This window comes from Felis catus, chromosome D2 (genome assembly GCF_018350175.1).
Source record: "Felis catus isolate Fca126 chromosome D2, F.catus_Fca126_mat1.0, whole genome shotgun sequence".
Lineage (NCBI taxonomy): Eukaryota > Metazoa > Chordata > Mammalia > Carnivora > Felidae > Felis > Felis catus.
Genome location: NC_058378.1, coordinates 67,080,850 through 67,102,436, shown reverse-complemented (window position 1 = coordinate 67,102,436; position 21,587 = coordinate 67,080,850). Strand labels below are relative to the sequence as shown.

At 41.6% G+C, this 21,587-nt stretch overlaps 1 long non-coding RNA gene across 2 annotated transcripts in view; it reads left to right on the top strand.

Moving 5' to 3' along the window:
- The window catches only part of LOC109492687, a 72,052-nt gene extending 52,287 nt beyond the window's left edge, over positions 1-19,765 (top strand). For both annotated transcript variants that reach the window (XR_002736920.2, XR_006587309.1), the window contains exons 3-4: positions 8,349-8,431; positions 19,552-19,765. This is a non-coding gene — a long non-coding RNA (uncharacterized LOC109492687). The remainder of the gene's footprint in view (positions 1-8,348; positions 8,432-19,551) is intronic.
- The last annotated feature ends 1,822 nt before the right edge of the window (positions 19,766-21,587 follow it).

The window sequence follows — 21,587 nt, the reverse complement described above, 5'->3', positions numbered from 1 at the left end:
AGAGCCACCTGACAATATGTATGAGATATAGATCCTCATCATAAAGATAATAAAAAATTGGTAAAATAATAGTGGCTAAATGAACGTATTAAAAGTTAATGAAAATTGATAAAGTAATAAGGCTAAAAGAAAATACGTATTGACACTGATCAGAATATTTGGACTGCACCTTGCTTGTATTGGACATACAAAATGACCCCCAATGAGTCATGTCCTTTTATTCCTTCCCATTGTGTGTGTGTGTGTGTACAACTAGTGATTTGCTTCTAGCCAATAGAATTTGACAAAAATGAAGTGAGTTTTGAAGATGTAATTAACATCCCAAATCAGTTGACTTTGAGTTCATCAGAAGGGAGATCGTTCTGGGTGGCCTGACTTAATCAGGTGAAATCTCTTAAAAGAGAGACTGGGGCCTCTCCCTGAGATTAGAAACTCTCCTGCTTATCTTGAAGAAGCAAGCCACCATGAGGTCTACAAGGACAAGGAAATGAATTCTGCCAACAACTGAGGGAGCTTGAGGAGATCTTTCCCACTGTGGCCAGCATGTTGACTGCAATCTTAGGAGACCCTGAGTAAAGGACTAAAATAAGCCATTCCCAGATTCCTGCCCCAGAGAAACTGTGAGATAATAACTGGGTGTTTTGTAAGCCTCTAGTTGGTGTAATTTGTTATGAACAATAGAACACTAACACACTACCCTTTCTCCTGTGAAGATTTCTTACAGTGTAATAATGGGTTGTTTTATTTTGGGTTTGGGGAGGGGGTTGGTGTAGCACTGGTGCTTTCCAGTATTTTCATATCTTTGATATCTGAGGCAGAAGACCATTTAGCATAAGCTTGGTCAACCAGGATATTGCTTGGAAATCTAATCACTACTGACATGGCTAGCTTTAAAAGCCAAAGGAAAGAAGCAAAGACACCTAGGTCATAGGGGGTACTTATGTGATTTACATATACTATCTCACTAAATCCTCCAGCAACTTAAGGATACAGTAACCAAGATGTAGAAGGGCAAAGCCACTTAATGAGGGCCATTTAGCTGTTAAGAAAAATTATTGAAAACATAACTGTGTACCGTTTTGATGTTTAACTGGTCCACTCAAGTATTATTTCATTCTTTGGGCAAATGTATCTTTGCATGATGTATTAATTTTCTTTCCTGTGTTGACAAAATTAATTTCCTTGTGGTTGTAGGACTGAAGGTCCCAGCTTCTTGATGGATGTTGATTGGAGGTTGTTCTCAGCTTTTAGAGGCCACTTGCAGTTTCTTATTACATGGGCTTTATGAACATGACTGTTTACTTCGTCAATCCAGTCAGGTGGGAATGACGTCCCATCACCTTTGCCATATTCTGTTAGTTAGAAGCAAATATCAGGTCCTGCCTTTCTTCAAAGGGTGATGGTTTGTCTCATTAAAGACTTGATCAAGGCCCCCTTTAGTAAGGCATTAATTCTCTGTTTGCAAGCTTGCTTCCTTTACTCTTTGACATTCTTAAGGTTAAGTTTCTGCAGTTTTGTTGGCTCCTTGGAATTAGCAGAGAAACAGTCAGCTCTAGAAGTCAGAGAGCTCCTGCTCAAGATGCTGTGTGGGTTTACATTGCTTGATCTTCCAGCGAAATCTAGTTAACAGTAAGTTATTGATACTCCAATACACTGCTTTCTCGAAGTTCAGGGGCTCACCCCGAGGTACTCTGACTGGTGGAGTAAAGGGGATTGGGTAGGAGACGTGGGGAAAAGAGGGTTCTGCAAAGAGATTAGGCAGAATGGATCCAATTTGGGGGAATCAGGTGAATTCCTTCAACTTAGAGACAAAAAGTCCATATTAATTTGCATGATTGTTTCCCTGTGAATGAAAAATACTTGAAAGTAGATAAGCAGCTATTTCATCTGGGCTATTGATTAAAACAGCATTTTTATTAATATATCATTTCTATTTGAGTGTATAGCTTTTTCAGTCTGACATAGATTGAGGATTCAGCATTCAAAACTTGTCATCTGCAGGTTTCTAGGTCAAGGCTCCCCAGATCCCCGAGAAGGGCAAGGTAGTTGAATGGGAAGAATCCTGGGTTTTGTAGACAGATCCGAGGTTGTATTCCAGCCTCCTCTTGCTATCTCTGTGTTATTCACTGAGCAAATTATTTCCCCCCTTTGAGCTTCAGATCCTTAATTTGTAAAATGAGCTCAATAATGCTCAAATTAAAGATCAAAAGAGTGGGTATTTGTAAAAGAGCTTACAAAGTACAAGTGCTCTATGTATGAGGCACTATCAAATGATCAAATTATAGTAGACTTTTCAATGAAGTTTGGGGTAAAGTCAAAGGATGTGGTTATTTGAGCATGCCCTATAGAAAGCCACCACACTTCCTTGGACCCTCGAGTGCTGGACAGTAAGGACGTTGACCTGTCCTAAGACAGTAATGCTTATATTTTACATGTTTTGATTTTGAAAAAAAATTACTGCAAAGCTCTGCAAGGCTGTAAACAAAAAAAAAAATAATCCTTGGACTTCAGAGAAATTACCATAAACATATAATAGAAAAACAGGTGTTATTTGGGGGATAAAACTTTACTTGTTGATGGACAAAAATTATCTGCAGACACTGCAGGAAGCTACGTATAATATAGCAGTTTTTGCCATGAAATGTTAGCAGAACTTACCCTCCTGTTTTCAGAGAAGTTTTGCTTTGAACACAGAATCATGAGCAGGTGTAGAATGAAAGCCGTGCATTGATTTGCTCCCATGGGACCAGGGTGGTCACTGATAGTCAAAGAAGGGATTCTTTAATATCCCCCTCTTTAGCTTTTGTTCTACTTTCTGATGAATTTGGCCACAGGAAAGCAGTGAATCTTGCTGTCTTTGGATATAACTGATTTCAGTATGAGTTAAAGAATTCAGCCTACAGAAAAAGGGAGACAAGGAGAGAAAAATCTTATTAGGTTCCTTTTCTTCATTCTAGGAGGGCTAGGACTGGGGTCTTCCTGCCAGCACATCCTTGGTGGCTTTGTCCAGTTGATTTTTAAATAACTCGGGTGATTGTCCTCTTATTTCTCCAGGGAACCCATTCTACCATGTAATGGAAATGACTTTTAGGAAGGTCTTCTTGAGATAATAATATTGTGTACAATTTCCTCATACATTTCCCTTTATTCAATTTTATTCCATAAAGAAATCACTAAGAATTAAAGAGAGAGAGAGAGAGAGAGAGAGAGAGAGAGAGAGAGAGAGAGAGAGAGAAGAGTCATGAGGAGATAGACTGGGTGGGTGTGGAGTAGTTGCTGGCTGGTAGAGGAATGAGAGCAAACAAGGGCTGTGCCAGGAAATGCTGACAGAAAGACTAGTTGGGGGGCAATGACCCCCAGAATGGATCTGAGGAGGCAGAAGTGGCTCAGGATCAACAAAATTTCCTTCTTAATAATGAGCTCTTACTAAACTAGACTATGCCTCAAGATGTTGATTTCCGTAATCTGTATGGATTTGGTCAATTTTTAGGCTGCTAACTTTGAATCGATGTTTAATCCATTTCAAAACTCCATAGCTATTCATGCTAATCTCATAAACCCAAGTTTTAAACACCCATCCCGGGAGGTCAGGGGAATGAGGGTGAGGAAGATGGCGTTACTTTCCTCCGTGTTGTGACTTAGACGCTGTTTTCCCTACAGACCCAACCCGCCGTCTCCTCCCTCATTCACACTCCCAGTCTGCTCTATAGTGGAAACCAGGCTTACACAGTAGTGGATCTGAAGTAAACACAAGAGGGCAGACAAGTAGCACACAAGTAGTGTGTCTGCTGTCACCAGAGCCAAAACAGAACCAGACTCATCCCCCATCCTGTCGGGGCAGTTAGAAGCAGATTCCAAATGGAATTCTGGATCCCAGGTGTTGAGAGGATAAAGGCCTCACATGACATTCTTAATTTGTAAAAAGACATACACAAATTGGAGAGATATTCAAAGCACTATTTCTTTATATCGGCCAAAGATAAGCGTGATTTAAACATTCAAGCCTTGCTCCATGTTCCATAGTTACCAGACCACAAATCCAGCTGTTTAACACACTCCAGTGACTAGCAATTGTACTTGGAATAGAATTCAAAATTGTCTGTATGAGCCACAGGACCTTTCCTGATCTGGTCCATGTTTGGCTCTCCAACCTCATGTATGGCTAATGTTGCCTGTGTCCTAGTCACATTGGCCAGTGTCCATTTCCTCAAATGTGTCACCCTCTCTATGCTAATGGGCCTCCAGATGCTGCCAACCCCTCTGTTTTTCTGATTAATCCCTACTCACCTCTTATATCATTGCTTAATTGCCCCATATCCAGAGAAAATTTCTCTGCCCACCTCCCTTCCCAGAGGCTGGGTCTCTGCCATGAACTCTCACAGGACTTGACCTCCAAAGTGGGTATAATGAAACACATAATCACATGGGTTTACATGTAAGCATGTCCACTCCACCGGAGTGTAAACTCCATGAAGACAGAGACCTAGGGTCTGCTAGTGTCTTGTGCATACTGGAAACATACTCTCTTCTGTAGGGAAAATGACTGTGTAGGTTATAGCCCATGCTGTAACAGCAAGCTGTGACCCATCTGGGAGTGGCCAAGGAATATCCTCCATGATCCAGGGACTTGCAGGTGGTTTTTCAAAGTGATTAGAACAATTAACACTGACTGTTTAAACTGAGTAAAGGAAATATTTTCCAGTTGGAAACTAGCTTGCTGCCAGTTTAAGTCATCCAAGAAACGCTCCAAGGGTCTCACAAGTGCCTTTTGGCGGGTTCCCAGGCTTTAGCCAACATATGCTCGGAAGCATACACCCCTCTGTGCACCTCAAACATCCTTACAACGTAATTACCAATCTCCTTAGTATTTTGTTTCCTCTCCTGTTGTGCTTTCCTTGTGTGTGTGTGTGTGTGTGTGTGTGTGTGTGTGTGTGTGTGTGTACTCTCTAAATATACACACACACATATGCAGAAACTGAAGGAAGTTATGTATAACAAACATACATATGTGCTTTTTTTATGATTTAAGTTGTTAACTCACTGAGAAGGGAATACATCTCTGTTTCTTCTCAGCAGCCAGTTCACTGCTAAATAATGCTAACAATAATACTTAAGGATAACAACCAAAGCATATGTCTTGGGAAAATTAGGAGGCTCCTAGAGAACCTTTTTATTTTTCTTATACTGTGGATAGCTCACTGGGATATTTAAGTCCAAGTTAAATGTGGATAAGAAGAGTGAAGAGACACACAGGTATTACATAGATAAGCACGAATCACTGATATTCCAAAAGCTGTATCATTCAAAGACATAAGTGGAGGGAACTGGTGAATAGAAAGCCCAGTGGCTGTAGGAGTCACTGAAACAGAGGATTATTTTTCAGTCATTGGGGGGATGGGGGAGGGGAGAGAAGACTGTTCCAGAGGCATCATTAGGGAAAGGGATCATGAAGAGTTGAAAAAGTAGGAGTAAATAGTGTTATCTGAGAGAAAGACAGGGGGCCTGAGGAATGTATGAGCAGGACTATGATACCATCAGCAATGTGTTGTGTTAGGGTTGAGTTGGTGAAGAGCTTCCTATATGGCCTCTGCCAGTGTTGGGGCCACAAGAAAGTGGTGGACACAGAAGCAGGAGCTCACATTCCCAACTTTTCTGTAAGTCTTGAGTAGGAACACAAAGAGGTCAGTAGTGGATGATACTATCATGGCCCAAAGTGAATTATCAAGGGTTTAAGACCCATGAGCCCAAGAGGAGGGGATCCGGAAGTACAAATCTGACATTTGGAAAGAGTCTTGCTCTGTATCCTCGTCACACACGTAGTGATCTTTGGGTCCATCCTCTGCTGATATCATTTGGTTTTGTACTGACCTCCCAATGGGGCAGCTCTGTTTTCAGGCCGGGCTGCTTATTGCAGAAATCCTGTGGTGGAACATCAAAGAAATCATAGCACGCCTCTCTTGGAATCAACTACAACAGTGGAGTTTTCTTTACTTTTTCTTCTTTCAATGCTACAGTTGTTTGAACAAACACTGGTTATTGATGATGCAGGTGGCCGGCTTCATTCCCTGCTGTGTGCTTTAATTAGCTTCCTTTCTGGGTCATGTCTTCGGCTTCCTGTTGGGTGTTCCTGAATGCAGGACCATGTGGGTGGTCTGGGAGGGCTTCTGCGTTTCCTTACTGGACTCTGCAAAGATTATTGTTTTTAAAAAGATGTTTGAGATCCATGGAATTATTTTGCTCTTTCTGCTCTCTGAAGTATATTCATGATCATGCCTGTTCCATTATTTGTTGATTAAAAAACGTAGGTGCATAATGTTGAGCCAGGAATGAGTGGAAGAAAAATCAGGTTCTTTCCAGTTTTTTAAAAATTTAGCGGGAAGCTAACCAAGGGAAAATTGTGGTGTCTTCAATTTCGTTGTTAGGTAGGATAACAGAATGGAAGATGGACAAGAATAGATTGGAATCTGTGCTTCGCTACTACCTAACCAAATGACCTTGAACCTGTCATCTTGGCTTTAGTTATCACTGTTTATTCAACTGTAAAAAGAAAAAAAAATACATTAAATGGACCAAATCTAAGGCCCTTTTTGGTTCTAACATTCCAGGTGGACATGAGACACAAACTCTAGAGGCTTATAGAGAGAAGGAAGTGTTCCAGTCCAGTGGGGGATTTGATTTTACTAATATAAGGATTATTAAAAATTGGAAAGTCACAAGGTGATATCCTTCATTTTCCCTTATGGAAAGGAGTCTCACCCATGAGGTTCCTGTGTGCAAGAATATTACACAAGGCAAGTAAAAGAGAAAACAGCAGGAGAGACAAATAGGTACTCTACAGAGTAAGCACAAGTTATTTTATTATAATTTGCTCAACTATGTAAAATAGACAGTCATCTCCACTAGACAGATAAGAAAACAGAGCCCTAGAAGGGCTGAATGAGGCTAAGTCGATTGCTTTAGATTACAAGATACACAGCAAGTGAGATGTGTATTTCTAAATCTTTCTGATTCCGAAGTCTTTGTTCCAAACCTCCATTTAAAATAAAATAAAACACTACAAACAACAAGAACAAACTCCACCCTCCCAAACTTGGATTTATTGCAAACATTAGTGCAAGTGATTCTATAAAGGATTCTGAGTGATGGGCAAGAGGAGAGAAATGTTTCCTCATTTTTGTAGTAGGGAAGATTCCTAAAGATTGCCTTTGGAGAGATTTTTCCAAGTATCCATCGTACATTCATTTCATTATTTTTTTAAGTTTATTTATTTATTTTGAAAGAGAGAGAGAGTGTGCATTGGCAAGCATACACATGAAATGGGAAGGGCAGAGAATGGGAGAGACAATCCCAAGCAGGCTCCACACTGTCAACAAGGAGCCAGATGCGGGGCTAGAACTCATGAACCATGAGATCATGGCCCCAACCGAAACCAAGAGTGGATGCTTAATCAACTGAGCCTCCCAGGTGTCCCAATTAATCTTATTGTTGATGAAGCAGATGACTTTCCAGTGGGATCATATCATCATCATCATCATCGTCGTCGTCGTCGTCGTCGTCGTCATCATCATCATTATATGGGAGGTGGAGTGTATGAACACAGTTAGTTGACCCTCATCTGTGGAAATTGCCTTCCTTTGCTGCTTAGACAAATGCAGACAAACTGATATTCAACCTGGGACAAGGAGTTGTCAGTGAGGGGAAAAAAACGTTTCCCTTCTTCCCATCTAGATTCTTTGGCTGATCTAATAATTATATAGACATAAGGCAGATTAATAGGAGAAAATCAAATTTAATTTCATATGTAGGGGAGCCCATAAAAATATGAGACTCAAAGAACTGGCTGAAGCAGGCATCTTTTATACTTTTTAGGCAAGGAAACAAATTTGTGAAGAATTGATGAAAAAAAGGTATTTGGGCTTGGGATAGCTAATTAGTAATGAGGTAACAAGGTTTGTTTATAGAGCCCCCTCAGCCCCGAATTCCTTATCTCTGGCAGTAAGGATGCCTTCCATCCTCTTGATATAGGGAGCGTACATTCACATGGGAGATTTATTTCCTGCTTTTAGGAGGACAAAGGAGGTCAGAGTGTCCTTCTTGAATCAGCTGTTTCTCAAGTAACTTTAATTCAAAGTAATCAATATGCCAATGTGGTATATTTTAAGGTGGCTATTCTGCTCTCCTTTACCAGTGGATAATGAAGATTCTGACTGCATAAGGAGGAGTTTGGAAAAGGGCATGTTCTAAAGCCTACTCGTTGTGACTGTGTAGAAGGCACAGATCCCCTTGCTCCCCAGCAAGTTTGCCAGGATGTGCCCTCCAGCTGGCCCTGACTTCTGACTCCTCCACAGGGTCTGGCTTGAATGGAGAGCACATGGAAAGCACACGGTTTGGTCTGTGCCAGCGATGCAGGGAAAATGCCACATCCCCAGAGGTAAGGAGACTTCAGGGGCCACCCCATGCTCCCTACTTAGCTTCTAGGCTTAATGTGATGCACGGGTTCTTGGTCTTCAAGGAGCATGAGGATGCCCTGGAGGGCTTGTTAAGACGGATTGTTGGCCCCCCTCCCAGAGTTTCTCATTCAGTAGTTCTGGGATGGGGTCCCTATTTTGTATTCTGACGTGTTCCCAGGTAATGTTGAGAAGCACTGGCATGCTAAGTAAAGGATCCCTGGCTCATTTGGTATAGGAAGAGAGGTTTCATGTAGGGGTGAGTAAGTAAATTGGAGGCACCAGTTTCCATCCAGAGTAGCTCCAGCTGAGTAGAAAACAATCACGCTCATGTCAAGCATCAAATCTTATGATGGCATCAATACTGCCGCCTTTCCCTTCCAGGGACCAAGTGCCTCAGCTGCACACCCCAGCATTGTCCCGAGTCTCTCACCTTATTCCTACCCCACCTCCTACCTGCCATCTAAACTAGCTGGATGACTAGTGATACTCTCCCATGATTGCCCTTAGCTGAGCAGAGCTGTCCTGACCTCCCTTTGGGCTATGGCCTATGACCCATGACCCCTTCCCTCTCCTGTGGCCTTTCCATAAATAATTCCCAATGATTCAGGGGCACCTGGGTGGCTCAGTTGGTTAAGTGTCCGTTTTCGGCTCAGGTCATGATCTCATAGGCCATGAGTTCAAGACCTATGTCGGGCTCTGTGCTGACAGCTCAGAGACTGGAGCCTGCTTCAGATTCTGTGTCTCCCTCTCTGCCCCTCTTCTGCTCACACTCTGTCTCTCTCTCTCAACAATAAATCATAGAAAACATTAAAAAATAATACCCAATGATTCCATAGAAGGCAGAGTTTAAAATGCAAACCTGGAACAGCTCTAGAAATTAAAAGTGAGTGTGGAAAAGTGACTCTGCTTTATTTATCAAACATATGAAATCCCAGAAAGACAATCCCACAGCATCTTAGCAACTCTCCTCCATGTAGTGTAGATAAAAATAATGCCTGAATCACAGGCCCTGATACTTTTCCTGAAGCTTGAATGTGAATAGAGAAAGTGCCAAATATTACATTGTCTGGAAGACATATCACAAAGCCAACTCACAAAGCCTTGGTGACTATAACAAAAGGCAATTGATATGAATAGCAAGAAAGGGGAGTCATTAGTACCCAAAATATCTTGACAGGTGAATGCTGCTGACCTTCTGATGCAGAGTCCCAAAAATTATAAAAGGGATGCAGACTCTTGAAAGAATGTTCTGTTGTAGTCAGCCTAAAGCAGCAGCTCTCTTTAGCGTTGCCCATGTCACGGGATCCATGGCTCGGTCACCATTCTTCCCTCAGGAGCAACTGATATGTAGAAAGGCCATTGCTCCCAGGAGCCTGCTGAGCAGGACTGTCCAGGGTTTTCTCCAACTGGTCCCCTATCCAAGCTATCTATCTTCCTTTCTCATGACTCTTCCATTCCCTGGGTACCATTTTCCTCCTATCTTGGTTCATTTCCTAAACAGCAATGAATGCACTATACTGTGTGATTCACCCATCTTCTCTGTGGTCAAATCATTTTTTAGGTCCAAAGGCACAGAATTTAGTTCTTTAAGTGGAGTAAAGTAATCCTTCTTCTGAGTTCCATTGTGTAAAATTAGAGTTTCTTAGACCACTTTGCATTGCATATAGGATAAAATGCAAAATCCTTCCATGGCTTGCAATGTCCTGAATAATCTACTTTGGCTTCTTTTTCGTGCAGCATCTCATGCAATCCTCCCATGTCTCACAAGTCTGTAGCCACACTGGCTTCTTTCAATTCCTCAAAATCAGGGAAGCCTCAGGGCCTTTGTTTATCCCATTCTTTCAACTGAAAACAAGTGTTTCCCTATTGTTCATTTGTTCAGTTTCTACTCATCCTTCTGGTAGCCTACGGACAGCTAAATGAAGCCTTGCAGAGTGGTTAGTATATGCTACATCGGCTGAATGCCTGGATTTGTATCTGATTTCTACTGCTTACAATGTTTTCCCTTAAGAAATTTGCTTAACTTCTCTAGACTTTAGCTTCCTCGTCTATATAATGGGAATAATAATGGTAAGCACCTCAGAGTGTTGTTAAAAGATAACAGATAAACAGATAAACCAAGGGATTCTGGGAAAATGGCAGTGGTGGCATAATATTGTAATTTCTCCACATATACCTCTAAAATTAAACAAAGCAATTAGATAGACCCTCCTCCCCCAACTCCCCAAATCCATAGCCAACACTGGCACAAAAGCTAATTGACAAAGTATCTTCATGAACCCACCAACACTCCAAGACTAGAATTGTATCAACATCTGTGCTGGAGAAAGCAAAGGAGAGCACCAGGGCATCTGATGTATGCCATAATCTCCCAAACAAGTAGATGGGCACTCACCGGAAATGTACTAGGTCAACTTGAGAATGATGGCTGGAACTGGAGGAGTTTTTAGACTCTGCTAGGCTGTGTGCAAGTGACAAGATCTGAAGGGCCTGGTAGTCAGGGACCCACAAGCCCTCAAAACTAACCAGACAAAACTCCCTTCCAAGACAGGGCCCCACCATGAGTGGAAACTGCTGGGAATAAGATCCAACATAGCAGCACGGGATCAACAGAGACAAAGAAAAAAGAAAGTCCAGGTGAAAGAAGAGGAGAGATGGATTTTTAGACCAGGAAACCTATTGTGAACATTTCACAAAAGCAGCAGAAGAGGGGGCTCTAGAGCCATGACGTTAGGAAGGAAAAGCAACCAAATTCCTTATAAAAATGAACAACAAAAAGATTGAGATGGAATTCCATAAAAAGATGTTAAAAAAAAAAAAGAAAGAAACTAAGGAGAAGAATAACATTTCTACAGACAATTGAAACATGCCAGAAAGAACATGTTTACAAAGCGGATGGGAACATAATCTCAAGTATAAAGAGAAAATGGGAGGTGGAGCTCGTCAGGGCAGAGATGGCACCTGCTGGTGGAGGCCTTCCACGGAGGGGGTCGTAGAGGGGGTTGTGGGTGTTTTCTAATCCTGTCCCTCAGGGAGAACCAGGCAGGGCCAGCTGGGGTGCCATGTCAGTCAGAGGCTTAGTGCCACGGAGTTAAATGGAGCAGTGATTGCCATCTGATGGAATCCAGAGCAGAAAGCACGATGTTGCATGGACAGTGGACCCGAGACTCTGGACTAGAGCAAAGAGTATGGGGGCTGCGCAGAGTAGCGCAGGGTGAGAAATCAAGCAGAGCAGCGACAAGCAGGAAGTGATTTGGGAAGGTGTTCACGAATGCATGTGGAGCCTTTCTAGAGCTCATATAATGGTCAATGCGTAGGCGGTCCGCAGGCACGTTAAGCTGGATTAAAGTTGCAGAGTGTGCGACAGCCTCCATGGAAGGAGGGGAACCTAAAAAGCAGAGAAGACATTTTGGAGCAGAGTAACTCCAGCAGCATAGCAGAGGCTTGGGACTGGAATGTGAGGGCTAACCTAAAGAGGTGAGTCCCAAAGTAGAGGTCACTTCCTCCTTACATACCCTCTGACAACCACCCCCCATCCCTGCACCCCTCCTGCTCTAGGACTCCCTCTGTGGCAATTACATCACCCTCTGGTGACTTTCACTGCTCCATTCCCCTAGTCCCACTGTTCTCAGGTCCTTCTTTCCCTGCTCACTCAGGCTTTGTGGTTCCATACTGATGCCAACCCTTTCCTTCATTGTACTTGGCCAGTAGCCTTGATCCTGCTAAATCTGCCTATAGGTCGATGATCGCTGGGTATCTTTTTCCAGCTCTGACTTTTCCTAGCAGGACCATCTGCTTTCTTGACATTTCCACTTACATATCTAAAAGAGTTTTCAAGTTTAACTCACCAAGACAACATTGATTTCCCTCCCTTGCCTACTCCTTCCCAGTCTTCCCCATGTTAACAAACAATGCCACATTTACTAGTTACTCAAGCCACACACTGATTCTTCTCTTTTCCTCAAACATTCCATTCCATCTATCAATACACTGGGTGATGTCTTCCTTCAAAATACACATTGAATCAGTCTACTCCTCCTCTACCAAATACCCCTAGCACAACCCCACTATATTCCTAGCCTTGTTCCTACCTCCATCCATTTCCACACAGAAGCTGGAGGAACCATTCATAATATAAATCAGATTGTATCACTCCATTGTTTAAACCCTCCAGCATCTTCTGGTTGCTCTTAGAATAAAATCCTGAATTAAGCTTTTATGGGCCTGACTCATTTGCCTTTTGAACCTACTCATTCCCCCTTTCCACTCTCCCAGCCTCACAGACCCTCTTTACGTAGCTGGAAGCTGTCAAGCTTGTTGTGACCCTTTAGGGCCTTTATGGCAAAGAAGGAATGAATTATATGTGCTGCAGAGAAGCAGTGCATGATGCTGGGGAGCCTAGAGTAAGGAGGCCTGACTTTGTCTGGGGAAGCAGGGAGTGTGGGGAAATAGATTCTACTTACATAAATGGGTTAGAAAAAAGCTTAGGGCAAAACGCCCAAGGTTAGCTAGCAAGATGTTTTAATGTTAATGGGATCACGAGTAACCTGTTAGATCACCTGCAGGAAATTACTTTCCATCTGGCACCTTGATCACAAACTCCATTTGCACCCCACCCCTGCCAGACCCTTTGCTTCTTACACACACAAGTTAATGATTACTGTCTGATTGTCTTCTCCACATTTACACATGTAAGATGTTGTTTTCTTCATGTTCTCCATGTGGGTAATATCTTGTGAGATCAAGAAATATGGAGACGGAACCCCTCTTCAGGGCTCTTGTCGCCTCCTGGGCATTAGCCCCTCTCTTGTATTCAGTTCTGCATCTGTTCTTTTGCTGGACAAGGAAGAATTCCAGATTCATAGTCTGCAACAAAGGAGGATTTCCCTGAAGGAATGATATTTTTTCTGGGATGTGAAGGCTAAGCTGGACTATTAACCATGTGAGGAACTGTAGGGGAGAGTTCCAGATAGAAAGAAGGGCATGTGCAAAGACCCTGGGGCTGGTGAGATGGTGGTGTGTTTGAGGGGGAGATGGGTGTCCCAGAGGGTTGGATACGTTAGAGACCTGGGCAGAGACTGGGTCCTTCAGTGTCTTATAAGCCATATCAAGGGTGATTTCCTGGGGCCCAGCCTACTCATAAGGCTGGCTATTAACTAAAATCCTGCTCTTAGCAATTCATTCTTTTTGACATAGGGATTGGTCCCAATTAAAATATGAAAACACCAAGGGGAAGAAATTTCAGCGATACCTTGGTATAAGTGATGTCTCTGAGGTTGTATTAGAGGAGGAGTGGATGCTTTCTTTTATGAGAGCCCTGGGTGAAAGAAATAAGAATACTGGGGCAGGGGGCTGCTTCTCATTTGAGTCTGCAAAGGCTCTTCTAGTGATGCCTCAGTGGGAGCAGAAGAGGGTAATACCTCCCAGTTGTTCCTACTGGCCTTCTTCCTCTCCCGGGGGCAAGGTGCTCGTGGACTCATGGAAAGCTCCCGTGGGTTAGGAGGCAGCAGCCCCAGAGCTACCATTGTGTGGTCAGAAGAGCCAGTGGGGCTCAGGTCGGTGTGATTCAGAATGTCTGCTGAGCTTTCCACTTCCATTAATTACGGGGACAGGAAACAGATATCTCTTTGAGCTCCCGAGCATTTGAAAATAAGAATGACATTAGACTTGGGCCAAGTTTGCCAGACTGCTGAGTAATTACAGACACATTATGATGCTGATTTCAACTTTCTCTGTCTCCCTTTGGTGGGTTGATTAGTAAATATTTTCTTTTTTCTTCTTTGGTTACTTCTGTCCTACTTGCTCACTTGTTTTCCCTTCAGTCTCCCTTTGCCAAGTGGATTAGATAAACCAATGCTCATTGTATGTCTCTATATCCCCAGCCTGCTCCCCAGGCTTCACCCTCCGGATCTTATTTCTGGCCACAGATGTGAATCTTGCCGATTCATGCACACTCCCCATCACCTGCAGGAATAGCTAAAAGTTTCTCTCTTTAAGACAGACCTGATGAAGTAGGGCTCTCTTTTCCCCTCTTTTTTCCCCATATGAACTTACTTTGCACACCCCTGGCTTCATAGGCCTTGAAGCCTCTGCGGCAATGACAAAGGTCCTGTCTGTGTCCTGAACACCAGTGGAGAGAGAAGCAGTTCCAGGTGTCCTTGGCCCAGACCCTCCATTGCAGTGGGTTGGGCTAACGAGTCCGGAGGCCGACAGCTCACTTTAATGGGCAGGATGTATTTTCTAGTGATTCATTGCTTCCTCCACAAATTATGGATATGCATTCTCTACTGAGGCCAGTAACTTATTGAGAAGCCTTTTGAGCAGTAAATCCCCTCTCTTTTCCATTCTCTGGAGAGTGGTGACATTGCTCAAGTCACAGAGAAATACAGGGCTGCCCCTTGAGGGATGGTACTTTCTTAAACAAGAATTTTTTTTTTTAACTTGTTACAGCCTCAGCAGGGAAACTTTTGGGGAAGCTCAGCAACCTCAGTCTGAGCAGCCTTGCTTCCCTCTGCTCTTGTGGAGCAGGGAGACCTGGCTGGGAACGTGGCGCCAATTTGCATGAATCAGAATGCATGACTTTTGTTTTGCTGTTATTATTTTATTTTGGCAAAAGAGCATTTATTTATGGGCTGACACAGGAGGAGAGAGAGAGAGTAGATATCAGAGGGAAAGGCACGCCTCTCCCCTTATCCCCTGGTCTTGTTTTGGTTTGTAGGAAAGGGTTGGAGGCTATAGTGAGAGAACTGGAAAGGGGGATCTATGGGACTCTGGGCTCAAGCAGTTTCCCTTTGGGACATAGAAGCAGTGATGTTTGGAATTGTGACTGGACCATTCCCCACTTCTGCAGGCCATCCCTCCAGCACCACTGGCATCTTAGGCACAGACCCTGGTGTCTTCCTGAGCAAGGACATGGACAAGAGGGACATGGAGAAGAAGGGGTTTATGCATAAACTTGGCATAAACATGGTGGCTGTGTGGATTAATGGTAAAGAGTGACAATTGTGGCTTCAGATTGCCTAGACCAGTTGTGCATCACTGGCCTAATTTCTTAATTCCTTTATGCCTCAGTTTCTCCATAAAAAAGAAATAATAGTAGTACCTAACTCATAGGGTTGATTTAAGCACTTTGAGAGAATTAGACAGGGCCTGGCACATCATTAGCATTCAATAAACATGAGCCACTTTAAAAGTTATTATTAGATAAAGATTGGACTCTATGAGGGACTCAAAATTTAGAGTGTACCCTTAATCACTTGGCATTAACAAATGATCCAGGCTCCAACTATAGAGAATCTGATAGAGTACATCTTAGAGCTAGCCCCAGCATTTGTATTTTTTAAAAAAGAACCTTCCCAGCTGAGTCTACTAAAAATGAGTGGGTAAGGATAATTCAATTAGGACAAGTTCCCTTATATCTCTGAGAGTCTGTGATTCAAAGGTGAATGTGGGATGGCTAGAGAAAACTTTGTAGATCATTCATTCCCAATAGGGTTCAAAAGTTGGTTCTTTTTTTAAATTTTTAAATGTCTTTAAGTGTTTATTTTTGAGACAGTGAGAGAGAGACAGAGCGTGAATTGGGGGAGGGACAAAGAGAGAGGGAGACACAAAATCCAAAGCAGGCTTCAGGCTCTGAGCTCTCAGCACAGAGCCTGATGTGGGCCTTGAACTCACAAACCAAGAGATCATGACCTGAGCAAAAGTCGGACACTTAACCAACTGAGCCACCGAAGCGCCCCCCCCCCCCAAAATTGTTTCTTGCAGAAGGGGGATGGTGGGGAAAAATTCTCACTCTTTGAATGCACAGGTATACTGTTTATCTCTTTATGTATTGTGTTTATATCTGTGATATTAAAATTTCATTGGAGGAGGGCAGTTAGGAAAAATTGTCTAAAAGGGCTCCTTAGGGGGGTTATAATGAAAAAAAAATACTGAGAAACACTTTTATAAAGGAGTGTGTTTGATCTTAAGATTAAAGCAAAGATACACATTTTCCATCTTCCTTTCTGCTTGACTAACTCATATTGATGCTACGCTTAAGTTTTGAATAGGAAAAACAGTTACCTGGCAGTCCAGGGATATAAGAAAAAGAATTTCAAGACATTTGAAGATACCTGTGAGCTAAGATTTAAAGTAGACGTTTCATACTTGAGAGTTGTCTGTTTTGTTTGTTGTTTTTTAAGCCTAATAATTTTTGGAGTCTTTTTGCCTAGCCTGCCTGCTGCCTGGGTGGTCTAGACCTAGAAGGCAAAGAGATCTCAAAACCAGAGAAAACAGCATTTCCTCTGGGGCCATGTATTAGAGTTTGCAGAAATAAGCTGTAAAGAGGTTGGGCATAAGTGATGAAGGAAATGCTCATTAATCAAAGCCTGATTGCCTATTTCTCAAACAGCTTAGTGACAATATAGTTGGAATTTTCTATTTCTGCCAAAGTCTCTCACACTAAGCACCTTGAACGAGACTTTATGGGCTTCTCTTCCATGGATTTATTGCTTTTCCTGCAAGAACATCCACCTTTTTAAATGCTGGGCAGAAGGAACTTGGGGTGTGAAACAGGTGTGCCTGCTTGTCAGGGATCGTGTCAAAGACAAAGAATCAAATGCCAGATGTGATCTTCTCTGGAAGCCATTTGCATAAGACTATGCTTCACATCAAAATGTGAACTTTCAATTTTCACATTGCAAATATTTGTTTTAGAAAGAATGGCCCCATCCCTCCCTTCCCACGCCTACAATAAATACATACACAAGCAGACACATCACCTTTCAGTGAAGTAACAAGTAAATAACGAGTGGGAAAATACTCAAAACTTACATGAGAGGAAATAGTTACTATCCTTGTTATTAGAAAAATTATAAATGTTATTATGTACTCATAAGTCACAAAGAAATGTCAAGACCCATAAAAATGTTCCAAATGTCATTCCTCACTAATAATTTAAGACGTATGAATTTAAAAATGAAAATGTATTCATCAACTCATTTTCTCAAAAAATTACAAGTAGAATTACCATACAACTCAGCAATTCCACTTCTTGGGAATATACCCCAAAGAACTGAAAGCAAGGGCTTCAACAGATTTATTTATTTATTTATTTATTTATTTATTTATTTATTTATTTATTTTTTTCAACGCTTATTTATTTTTGGGATAGAGAGAGACAGAGCATGAACGGGGGAGGGGCAGAGAGAGAGGGAGACACAGAATCGGAAGCAGGCTCCAGGCTCCGAGCCATCAGCCCAGAGCGTGATGCGGGGCTCGAACTCACGGAGCGCGAGATTGTGACCTGGCTGAAGTTGGACGCTTAACCGACTGCGCCACCCAGGCGCCCCTCAACAGATATATTTATACTCATGTTTATAGTAGCATCAGTCACAATAGCCAAAAGGTGGAAGCAACCAAGTGTGCACTGATGGATGAATGGATAATTGTGGTCTATGCATACAATGAATTGTACATATTAAATGTGTGTAGTTCTTTGTATATCAGTGATATTAGATAAAGCTGTAAGAAATCCTTGAAGCATCATTCATTAAAAAAAAAAAGCCTGATTGCAGACCTTGACCCTGGGCCTGCCCACCTGTGGACCCCAGAACTGGACCCACCAACTTGTAGACCCCATCACCAGCCCCACTCACCTGCAGACCCAGTGAGTGGGTCCAGCCATGGGCCCTCTAGCCTACCTTCTCTGTGGTTCCTACCATCTGGTCTGCTCAGAATCTCTGACTGGACTGATTGGTGAAGGGCTTTCCCTGCTGAAGCCAATTTGTAAAGACTGGAAGAGATGACTGTGTCTTCAAATATGCAGTTTAAACTTACTAATCAAAAGATACAGAGTGGCTGTATGGATATAAAAACATAAGACCCAATTATATGCTGTCTATAAGAGACACCCTTTATTTAAAAAAAAAAATTAAAAAAAAATTTTTTAACATTTATTTATTTTTGAGACAGAGAGAGACAGGGCATTAACGGGGGAGGGACAGAGAGAGAGGGAGACCCAGAATTGGAAGCAGGCTCCAGGCTCTGAGCCATCAGCCCAGAGCCCGACGCAGGGCTTGAACCCATGGACCATGAGATCCTGACCTGAGCTGAAGTCGTACGCTTAACTGACTGAGCCACCCAGGTGCCCCAAGAGACATCCTTTAGATTTAAGAACACTCGTAAGCTGAAAATGAAGGGATGAGAAAAGATATTCCATGCAAATGGTAACCAAAAGGAGCAAGAATGGCTATATTTATATCATTCAAAAACTGTCAAAACAGACAAAGAAGATTGTTACATATTGGTAAAATAGTCAATTCAACAGGAAGATATAAAAATGACAAATATACATGCACCCAACATGGAAACACCTGAATGTATAAAGCAAACATTGACAAATGTGAAGGGAGAAATAGATAGCAATACAATAATAGTAGGGGGCCTCAACAATCCTCTTTATTCATTCGTTCATTCATTCATTCATTCATTCATTATCACTGGGTTGCAAGGATAGTTCAACAAATACAAATCAATCAAAATGATACAACACATTAACACAATGAAGGATAAATAAAAAGGAGATGTGGAATCTATGATATCTCAATAGGTGCAGAAAGGCATTTGACCAAATTAAACACGCTTTATGATGAAAAACTCTCAACAGGTTAGGTATAGAAGGAACTTAACCTCAACACAATAATGCCATATATGTCAAGCCCACAGCTAACATCATACCTAATGACATAAAACTGAAACTTTTCCTGTAACGTGAGAATCCCCACTCTCCACTTCTATTTAACATAGTACTAGAAGTCCTAAACAGAGCAATTAGGCAAGGAAAAGAAATAGAAGACATCTGAATTGGAAGAGAAAGAGTAAAATGATCTCTGTTTGTAGATGCGATGAAATTACATGTAGAGAATCCTAAAGATTCCACCAAAAACTGTTAGAACTAATAATCCATGTGGTAAATCTGTATACTGCAAAACATGACACTAATAAAAGAAATTAAAGCAGGTACAAATACACGTAAAGACATCTCATATTCATGGATTGGAAGAATTCATATTGTTAAAATCCATATCAATATCTCAATGGTATTTTTTTTTTTTTACAGAAATAGAGAATACAATCCTAGAATTCTAAATGGAACCACAAAGGAATCTAAATGGCCAAAGCAATTGTGAGCAAGAAGCACAAAGATGGAGGCATTATACTTCCTGACTTCAGAGGATATTACAAAGCTACAATATTCAATACAGTATGGTACTGGCATAAAAAAACAGACACCTAGACCAATGGAACAAAACAGGGAGCCTAGAAATAAACTCATACATATACATTCAACTGATCTTTGACAAAGGTATCAAGAATGTAGAATGGGGAAAGGATAGTCTTTTCAATAAATGGTGTTGGAAAGACTGGATATCTACATATAAAAGAATGAAATTTGACCCTTATCATATACCATACATAAAAATTAACAAAAGGATTAAATACATAAGTAATATCTGAAATGCTAAAGCTCCTGAAAGAAAACAGGGAAGACCTTTTTGACTTTGGTTTTAGCAATGACTTCTTGGATATGACACCAAAAACACAGGTAAAAAAAAATCTAAAATAAACAAGAAACTGAAAAGCTTCTACAAAGCAAAGGGAAAACAATTAACAAAACAAAAAGGTGACCTATGCATTGGGCTAAAAGAAACCACATATCTGATAAAGGGTTAATATCCAAAATATATAAGGAACTCCTATAACTCAATGTCAAAGATATAAATAATCCAATTAAAAAATGGGCAAAGAGGGGCGCCTGGATGACTCAGTCGGTTAAGTGTCTGACTTCTGCTCAGGTCATGATGTTGCGGTTTGTGGGTTCAGGCCCCGTGTCAGTGTCTGTGCTGACAGCTTGAAGCCTGGAGCCTCCTTCAGATTCTGTGTCTGCCTCTCTCTCTGACTCTCCTCTGCTTGTGCTCTGTCTCTCAAAAATGAATAAATGTTTTTTTAAAAAAGTCAAAACAAAGTTTAAAAAAATGGGAAAAGAAACTGAATAGATATTTCTCCAAAGAAGACATACAAATGGTGAACAGTTTTATGAAAAAGTGCTCAACGTCACTAATCATCAGGGCAATGCAAATCAAAACCACAGTATCACCTTATATCTGTTAAAACGGCTATTATAAAAAAAGACAAGAGGCAACAAATGCTGGTGAGGATGTTGAGAAAAGGGAACAGGTTTGCACTGTTGGTGGGAATGAAAATTGGTGCAGCCACTGTGAAAAACAGCATGGAAGTTCCTAAAAAAATAAAATAAAACTACCGTATAATCCAGCAATCTCACTTCTGGATATTTATTCATTTATTATTTATTAAATTTTTAAAAATGTTTTTATTCATTTTTGAGAGCGAGAGATACAGAGCACTAATGGGGGAGGGGCAGAGAGAGAGAGGGAGACACAGAATCCGAAGCAGGCTCCAGGCTCTGAGCTGTCAGCACAGAGCCTGACATGGGGCTCAAACCCACGAACTGTGAGAGCATGACCTGAGCCAAAGTCAGATGCTTAACCGACTGAGCCACCCAGGCTCCCCTCACTTTGGGATATTTAGCCAGAGGAATTGAAATTAGGATCTTGAAGAGATATCTGCACTTGCATATTTACTGCAGCATTATTCACAATAGCCAAGATTTGGAAGCAACCTAAATGACCATTAGGGATGACTGGATTAACAAAATATGGTATATACACAATGTAATATTATTCAGCCATAAAAAGAAGGAAGTCCTGCCATTAGCAATGATACAGATGAACAAGGAACATACTGTACTAAGTAAAACAAGCCATGCACACAAGTAAAAATGGTACATGATACCACTTATATGAGGAATCTGAAACAGTCACACTCAGGGGCAGAGAATAAGTAGTGGTTGCCAGGGGCTCCAGGGAGGTGAAAATGGTGAAGTATTAATTAAAGAGTGTGAAGTTTCTGTTAGACAAGATGAATGAATCCTAGAGATCCACAATGTAGCACAGCACCTATAATTAACAATAGTGCATTGTATACTTAAATATTTGCTAAGAGATAGTTTTCATGTTAAGCGTTATTTTCACAAAAACAATAAAATAAAGAGGGTGGGAGTTAAAAAACAAAATA